The sequence below is a fragment of the Galeopterus variegatus genome, unplaced genomic scaffold (assembly GCF_000696425.1).
Source record: "Galeopterus variegatus unplaced genomic scaffold, G_variegatus-3.0.2 Scaffold3511, whole genome shotgun sequence".
Taxonomy (NCBI): Eukaryota; Metazoa; Chordata; class Mammalia; order Dermoptera; family Cynocephalidae; genus Galeopterus; species Galeopterus variegatus.
The window spans coordinates 118,823-128,308 of record NW_007729622.1 but is presented as its reverse complement, the minus strand read 5'-3'; positions in this window follow the sequence as shown (position 1 = coordinate 128,308).

Below are 9,486 nucleotides of genomic sequence, written 5' to 3'. Positions count from 1 at the left end.
TTATAAAGCAGCCAAGTACCAGTTACCTGAAATATATGCAAGTTTTTAAAGTCTACATTCAAGGTTTAAAACCTTTTTGCTTATGAAAAATGTCCTACCTGGCCTCTCCCTGTCTCATTTGGGAGATTAAACGGTAGCTATATAGTTGAACTGCAATTCACTTGGCTCTGAAGAAGCCATTATCGTTGAAATTCAAGACCCTTGATCTGAGGTGTCTTGGAGAACTATAGTATGCTATATACTATATATTAGAGTGCAGAGTATAATGCAAAATTAGGCCTTGTGAAGAGTTACAGAACAAAGCCTTGTATGAAACAAAATAAAGTTGTCATAACAACTGATCCACATGGGTTGTATGTCATCCCAAAAGTCTGAGGTGTGGGTTATCCCAATCAAGGAAATAGCTGGAGAGAGCCAAGAGTACAGCAAGTAGGGTATTTTGTTCTGCTATAAAAGTAGATTTTTCATTTTGAGTGAACAATGCGGGAATGTAACTGAAGCAGAGGTAGCCTTAGCCAGGGACGGACAAGGACAGTAAAAGCTGAAGAAATATTACAGAAGGAAGGGAAAGAACCGAGAGAGACAGGATTTTGCAAAAGCAGAGAGCCAAATTTGTAAGATCATTCTACACCAAACATTGACAGGCAGAAGGAAAGATGGGGAAAAAAGAATAAAAATAAAGAAGATGGAGAGAAGAAAGAGAACAGAGGCTTCATCAGAGGCCTTTGCCATATGATGTTATAGCGTTCTGATTGCAAAAGATGTCACGAGGGCCTTTCTAAGGTTCTGATTTTTTCTGCATTGCTATGATGCTGTTCAGATTTAGTCATTAACCAACCTACTACTCTCTCAGTACTAACTGTGTGCCTAAAAATATGTGAGTTACCACAGGGCATTACTCAGCAGACCATCTGCAATAGCATCTCCAAAAGCACTTATTAGAAATATGGATTTCTGAGCCCTTCCACAAACCTACTTAATCAAAATTCCTAAGGGCCAGGCCTGAGAATATGAATTTTTTAAAAAGCATCTCAAGTGATTTTCAGGTATACTAAAGTTAAGAAGTACTACCACATTGAACAACAAAACAAATATGAGATGTGGTCCCTGCCATCCTGAAGCATGCAATCCGAGTGTGGAATTTGTACAATGCTTAAGAGTCTTATGGGTGCTAGAGGACCCTAAAGACAATCATAGCTCAGAAAGAACTCCAAGATACCGTCCTTGGTCTCACCTCCCCACCCCAGCCAAATGTGCACTTCATTTTGTTTGTAACTTTCAGATGACTTGTCTATTTTCTACTTTGTACTTATTTATTTATTAGTGTGCCTCCTCTCCTGCAATTCAAGTGTCTTGAGGACAGGAGCCATGTCTGATCCATCTGTCTGACTCATGAATGTTTGAATGGATGATGCATAAACGGAGGAGGAAAGGGAGGAGCTACAAGAGCACAGTAAATGGGAAAGTCTTCCTAGAGTAGGAAAGTGTTGATGCAAAACCAGGATTTCATTAAACACAGAGAAGAGGAAAGAGGGCATAGGTAGATATGGAATAATTGCATAAGCAAAGTGACAGAGGCAAATAAACAGCATTGAGTATGCTTAAGTACAAATGTACAGAGCAATATCATAGCTTCAAAAGCATTCCAATTAAAACATTTCACTTAAAATTGCATTAAAAAATACAAAATACTTAGGGATAAATTTAACAAATATGTGCAAGACCTCTATACTGAAAACTACAAAACCATTCCTAAGAGAAATTAAGAAGGTCCCAAATAAATGGAGAGATATACCCTCTTCATGGATTGAGAGACTGAATACTGTTAAGATGTCAATTTTCTCCAAATTGGTCTATAGATTCAATGTAATTCCAAGTAAACTTTAAGCAGGCTTTTTTGAAAGTTATAAATAAAAAAAAGCTAATTTTAAATTTTATTTGGAAATGCAAAAGACCAAGAAAAACCAAAACAATCTTAGGAAAAAAATTACAAAGTTGGAGGACCTACCGACCTGACCTCAGGATTTATTATAAAGCTGTCATAATTAAGAAAATGTGTTTTTGGTGAAATAAGAGACAAATAGATCAATGGAACATAACTGAAAGCCCCAAAATAGACCCATACACATATAAAATCAAATAATTTTCCACAAGGATGACAAAGCAACTGACAAATTTTCTAGAACAACTGGATATCCACTTTTTTTAAAAAGAAAAAGAGAAATCCATTAGTGCTACCCCACTCTATACAGACAAATTGATTCAAAATAAACCTTAGGCTTCAGACAAAAACAATAATGCTTCTAAAAGAAAACAGAAGAATATCTCCATGACCTTGGTATAGGCAAAGATTTTTAGAGAGCACACAAAAAGCATTAACCATAAAAGGAAAAATTTATAAATTGGACTTCATCAAAATGAAAAATCATCCTGTCATCAAAAAACATCATTAGGAAAATAAATAGGCAAGCTAAAGACCCGGAAAAATATTCACAACATATCTATCTGACTATGTATAATTTCTATTACTAAATGCTAAAAAAACAAAAAACATGAACAGATATGTCATAAATGAAGATATACAAATAACCAAGAAGCACATGAAAAAATGCTCAACACTATTAGTCATCAGGAAAATGGAAATTAAAACTACAATGAGATGCCACTTCACGCCCACTAGAATGGCTAAAATGAGAAAAAGACTGACAGTCCCAAATGTTGGAGAGGGCATGGAACAACCAGAAGAACTCTCATATGTTGCTAGTGAAAGTATATATAACATCATTTTTTTTAAAGTTGGAGAGTTTCTTAACCTTTTAAGAAGGTTAAACATATACCTTCTGACCCAGAAATTCTACACTGAGGTGTTTATCCAAGAAAAAAGAAAATACATGTCCACAAAAATTCTTATAAACAAGGATTCATGGAAACTTTGTTCCAAATAACCCAAAACTGGAAATAGCTAAATGTCCTTTGAAAGGAGAATGGATAACTTTGGTAAATTCATATAATTGACCACTTCCTCAGCAAGAAAAAGCAAAACAGAAAACAAACTACTAATACATGCGATCAACATGGATAAATCTCAAAAACATTATGCTGAGTGAAAAAAGCTAGCCATGTACAAAATAAGAATATACTACATGATTCCATTTATGTGAAGTTTCAGAACTGGAAAAACTATCTGTGTTAAAAAAAAATCAAATGAATGATTTTTCTGGAGGGCAGGGATTGCCTGGGAAGGGGCACAATAGAACTTTCTGGGGATGACGGTAATGTTCTGTGTCTTAAAAGAGGTATGGGCTACTTGAGTAAAGTCATTTATCAAAACAGTGCAAACTGTATGCTTAAGATCTGAGTATTTCACTGTTTGTAAATTATATCTCAATTTTTTTTAAGTCTGCAATTCCTACATTACTTAGGACAGGATAAGCTATGTTGTAGTAACAACCCTTAAATCTTAATGACTTAATCAAAACATCTAACATTTATTTCTTGCTCAAAGTGTACTGCAGGACTGGGCAACTGTCCAGGGAGTCTTTCCTCCATGTAATTTAGAGATCCAGCCTCCTTGTATCTCTACATCTCATCATGAAGCCTCTTACTCCAGTTTCCTTGACAGAGAAAGAGAGCTTTAAAATACCTCTACCCAGACACAACATGTTACTTCCTTATACATCCTATTGGCCCGGATCAGTCATATGGCCCTGACTAAATGCAAAAAAGCTTGGAGAATGTAGATGCCCACATGTCCATGAAAAAAGGATAACCAGATATTAGTGAATGCTAGAAATGCCTGCCACAGTCCCTGTCTTTAGTCGCACTCCATTTTAGCAAAGAAAATTAAAGTTTAACTTTCTATGAGCTGATTATTACAATTTTATTCCTGTGCCCAGCCCTGGTCTTAGTAAACAAGGTGCCCTTCTTTCTACAAATGGAGATTAAGTGATTTATTCATTTCCCTTTTTCAAACATGGCTGAATTAATACTTTCTGGTAGACAGAAGTAAAGAATTCTGTAAATGTACCTTGGAAAAACGAAACGAAATACAGATCTGTGAAATTAACTGAATAAGTCAGAGTAGATGCACTTCCAAGTTCAGTGTGAAGGAGAAACATGGATTGCTGAGGTAATGCTGAGGGACACAGAGTGACAAGTGACTGACAGACAAATCTTGTCCAAAATAAATTATGATTGGGGATAATGGTCATGTTGGACTCATGCTGGTATGGAGAAATTAGGCATTATGAAAGAAAAAGGAGGTGTTTATCTGGTCCAGAGTGACAGTTTGCTGCTTGCCAAAAATCTTTATATCCCTTTGATGTTGATTTTGTAGGTGCCCTGGAGAAAGGCTTATTGTAGCACACACAGAACAAAAAGGGAAAGCCATAGCCTGTTTTGCAATCACCTTTTCTGTGTGAAATTTGTGCAAAAGGTCTTGAAAACTCTAACAATTAGAAGAGGAAAAATAGGCTTGGCAGATCAAATAGGTGAGATGTCAGGGATTCTTATTTTTAACATATCTGGGAGACACTGCTGATTAATTTTGTCTGAAACTTGAAAAGAAAAGCAGGCACATTTTCTAAACCAACGTGTGGAATTTTCTGATCATGTAAGCACCTTTAAAGTTCAGTTATACAAGGAACAGTTAGAAATTAGATTGTATAACTGCTCCACAAGTTGCTCAAAGGTTACCTCTCGTCCAGTAGACAGGGACTGAGGTTGCATAATCACCAAAGCCCAGCTCAGAGAGGGAACACACAGAATATTAATATCCCTGAAGAATTTCCATCCACTTAGGAAGAGAGATGTAGCTTGATTGCAGGATGGTTTAAGCACACAAACATATCATCAGTGTTGTTGATCTAGTGCTTGCCTGCACTTATTCTGGAAAATTGCGGGAGAATGATTGCAGGGTGCCAAAGAAAGGCTGTCAGCTGTGAACCTGGTGATTGATGTGGCTTGTTTAAGTGTGTTCAACTAAAAACAATTTGGGGTGGCCAGGCCTACCTTTTCATCTTTGGGTGCCATAATTGACCCAACCCATTTAGGCCCTTGACTGACGTGCCAGTCAGGACTATTTCTGTTCTAAGTGAAAGAGAACTGAACTCAAATTGGCTAAGGAAAAGAAGAGAATTTATATAATTCATATACCTAAAAAGTACAGGGATAGAGATTCAGGTACAGCTGCATCCAAGCCCTCAGATGATTTGTACCCATTCGCTCCAAATCCTGCCTCTTCTCTCGACTGTACAGTTTTACTTTCAGTTACCTGTGATGTGAAGACGATGCCAGCAGTCCTGAACCTACCTCTTTACACTTTCAAATCTGATAGAAAAGCAGGAGTTTATTTTCCAATAGATCCCACTCACATCCCCTGACTCTATACCCTCTTTAAACCAATGTCTCCATCTTGGCATGATGAAACAATTACTGTTCTCAAGAGATATAATTATACTGACTGGCTAGGGCTGACTCACATGGCAACTCCTGAATCAATCACCTATGTCTACTTAGATTTGGTGCTCTGATTGGCTAAGCCAGAGTAACATACTCCACCTGTGAACTGAGTATAGCCCCACCTGAACCACATCCTAATAGTGTAGGGAAAGAAATGGTTCCACAGAGGAAATTCTAGGTACTTAGAAAAAGAAGCAAAAATGGACTCTAGGCAGACAAAGAAAAAAATGACATCCACTATAACTGAAGCTAACACTATACTTTAATACTATACAACGGAAACACTTTCACAGAAATTAAGGGCAGGGTATACACCTAATTCATAAAATTGTAGATTCTGAGGGTTGGAGGAAACATCAGAGGTCATAAAACCAATTCCCAGTTCTAATGAGTTACAGCTAAATCTTAACTTGGTAAATGGAGTAGAAGAGAGTATGTGGCATCCTTGTTAGATTCTTAAACATCATAGGGCTCAAAAAATATAAGTTGAGTGAATCAAATAAGAAAGGGAAATATTTACAGAGCTTCTTGGTTCAATTAAAGTAGATTCCCCTACTCTCTTAAGGCTTTTAAAAGATATATTTGGACAGGTCATTTCCAGCTCAAGTAATGGCACCTTACTCTATATCTAACTAACCTTCCTGCCAATAACAAGTATAAAGTCAGGATAAAATGTAAAAATTAACTGTTTTAAGGAGTTAAAGGACGACAAAAAGCAGAGCTAAACCGAAGGAAATATGACCCTCAAAAAGAAGAAAGCAAACTAGGTGAGATTCACATTACCTATTTTTCTCAAGGATCCAATTAAGTTTGCAGAGCATAGAGTATACAGCTCAGGTAGAAAGGGCAGTCTTGGCTAAAGAGTCAGAGGTGAGAGTTTGGAGCTGCCAGAACACAGCTGAAAATCGAGGGGGGAATTCCCAGAATGAGGCGGCCATAAATGGTAGACCCCTTATATCTGCATACAATTGCCTTCAAAACCTTGAATGACTCCTAAACTTCCTATATTTGTGGCAGTGCTCCCAAGAACCAATCAGATAGCAACAGCTGGAAGGCTAAGTGCCGAGCAGAGTCCAGCAGCTACTGGTGCTGGGAAGACAGAGTCTGACTTTCAAATCCCACCAAGTTAAAGGAGTTTGCTCAAACCGTGAGCTATCTATTGAAATCTCAGAAGGGCCTATACCTTAAGAATAAGGACCACATAGGAGTACTGAGGACTATTTAGGCCCAGTAAAGAAAAAAATAGACATGAAATAGACATACCTAGCAAGACCTAAAACCAAATCTCCACAAGAGCAAGATTATTCCCTAGTAACTTAACTTCTTGTTACAGTAAAGCCCAATGGTTTTCAGGAGAAAACAGAATGTAGAGTCTCTACAAATTATCACCTACAATGTTCTGAATACATTCAAAAGTTACTAGACATGTAAAGAAGCAGGGAAATGTGACCGATAATAAAAAGAAAAAAAGAATCATCAATAGAATCAGAACCACAGATGAACCTGATACAGAAACTAGCAAATATGTTAAAATAACTATTATAAACATATTAAAATGTTTATCTCTGCTTTTTGTGGTCTTTTAACATATTAAAATGTTTATAGTAATATATAGTATATAGGAAAATATGGATATTATGAGTGAAGAAATAGTCTATTTCAGGGAAGATATAGAAACACTACAGTTTGAAATGTTAGAACTTAGAAAACACAATACCTAAAATGGTGTTGGAGACTGAATGTTTATGTCCTCCCAAAATTCATATGTTGAAACCCAACCCTAATGTGACAGTATTTAGAGCTGAGGACTTAAGGAAGTGATTAGGTCTTGAAGGCAGAGCCTTCATGAATGGGAGTGCCTTTCTAAAAGGACCCCAGAGGACTCACTTCTCTTTCTGCTATGTGAGGATGCAGCAAAAAGACAGCCATCTAGAAGAGACCTAGATAAGGACACAGGGAAAAGAGAGCCACATACAAGCCAAGGAAAGAGGCCTCAGGAGAAACTGGCTGACACCTGGATCTCAGACTTCCAGCCTCTAACACTAGAACACCCTGGCATTAATAGCTGCCCTCAAAGTATGTGCTGGATTAACAAGTGATACCAGGGCAACACCAGCTCTGACAGTGTCAGAAGGAGGACAGGAAGCTCCTCTTTGGGCAAAGGTAATTCTTTTGGTAAAAAACTATCATCTAGAGACCACAAGCTCTGTGGTGATGCTGCATGACCCAGCAGCCCAGCCCAGTGTGTGTGGAGCAGGGAGAAGTCCAGCAGGGGAGGCAGAAGCTCCACAGAGACCACACGCCTGGCAGTGCCACCGCTGTGTGATCCAGCAGGTAGAACTTGCCTCTGCCACCTGCCTCCAACCCCAGCCCAGCCCAGTGCACACAGAGCAGGGAGATGTCCAGCAGGGGAGGCGGCAGCTTGGCAGAGATCACACACCCGGCGCTGCTGCCATGCAACCCGCCAGACCAGCCGAGTGCATGCTGACCGGAGAGGTGGCTCCCTGGAGAAGCCCAAGACCTGAGGCAACCACACACACAAGGCGCTAGTGACCAACTGAGCAGACACTGAGGTAGCCATACCAAATTGGCAACCCCAGCAATATCCTAGCCAGACAACAGTGTAAAACCTGTGGACTGCGAAACCCCTTGCCACAATAACTAAACATCAAAGGAAAGATACAAGAAATATGAAAAAACAAGAAAGTACACCACCAAATGGTAATAACTCACAAGCTCTAGATCCTATAGAACAAGAAGACCTTGAAATGTCTGACAAGGAATTTCGAGTGATAATTCTAAGGAAACTGAATGAGATACAAGAAAACTCAGTTAGAAAACATGATGAAATGAGGAAAAGTATACAGGACCCAAAAGAAGAAATGTACAAGGAAATCAATGCCCTGAAAAAGAAGGTAGCAGAGCTTGCCGAACTGGAGAATTCATTCAATGAAATAAAAAACATGGCAGAGAGTTTAACCAGCAGGCTTGCAGAAATAGAAGAGAGAACTTCTGACCTTGAAGATGGGCTGTTTGAAATAACACAGGCAGACAAAAAGAAAAAAGAATTAAAGGCATTGAAGAAAATCTGAGAGAGATATCAGACAACCTTAGCGCTCAAATATCCGAGTCATGGGTATTCCAGAAGGGGAGGAAAAAGGAGATTGCATTGATAACATATTCAACAAAATAGTGGCAGAAAACTTCTCAGTTATTGGAAAAGACACAGATCTTCAGATTCAGGAAGCTTAAAGATCCCCAAACATTTTCAACCCAAAAAGGTCTTCTCCAAGACATGTTATAGTCAAAGTGGTAAAACTCAAAGACAAACAGAAAATCTTAAAAGCTGCAAGAGAAAAGCATCAAGTCACCCATAAGGGAGCCCCAATCGGACTAACATCAGACTTTTCATCACAAATGCTACAAGCCAGAAAGGAATGGGATGATATATTCAGAATACTAAAAGACAGAGATTGCCAGCCAAGAATACTCTACGCTGCAAGGCTATCCTTCTGAAATGAAGGGCAAATAGTATATTTCTCAGACAAACAAAAACTGTGGGAGTTCACTACCACACAAACACCCTTACAAGAAATTCTCAAGGGAGTACTGGGTTTGGTACCTGAAAAATAACTACCACTGCCATAAAAACCCAAGAAAAATCAAAACCCACTAGTATAATAAAAATGGAATTCACAAAGAGAAAACAAACAAACAAAAAGGCTATCTACAACCCAAGGAACCAACAAATACAGAAAACAAACAGTAAATCAGAAAGAAAGGAACAAAAGACACTTAAGACATCCAAACAAAAATCAATAAAATGTTAGGAGTAAATCAACACTTTTCAATAACAACTCTTCATGTAAAAGGCTTAAATTCCCCAATCAAAAGACACAGACTGGCTGACAGGATTTAAAAGGAGAACCCACCTATATGCTGCCTTCAAGAGACCCACCTCACCCTAAAGACTCACATAGATTAAGAGTGAAAGGATGGAAAAAGATTTACCATGCAAACAGAAAT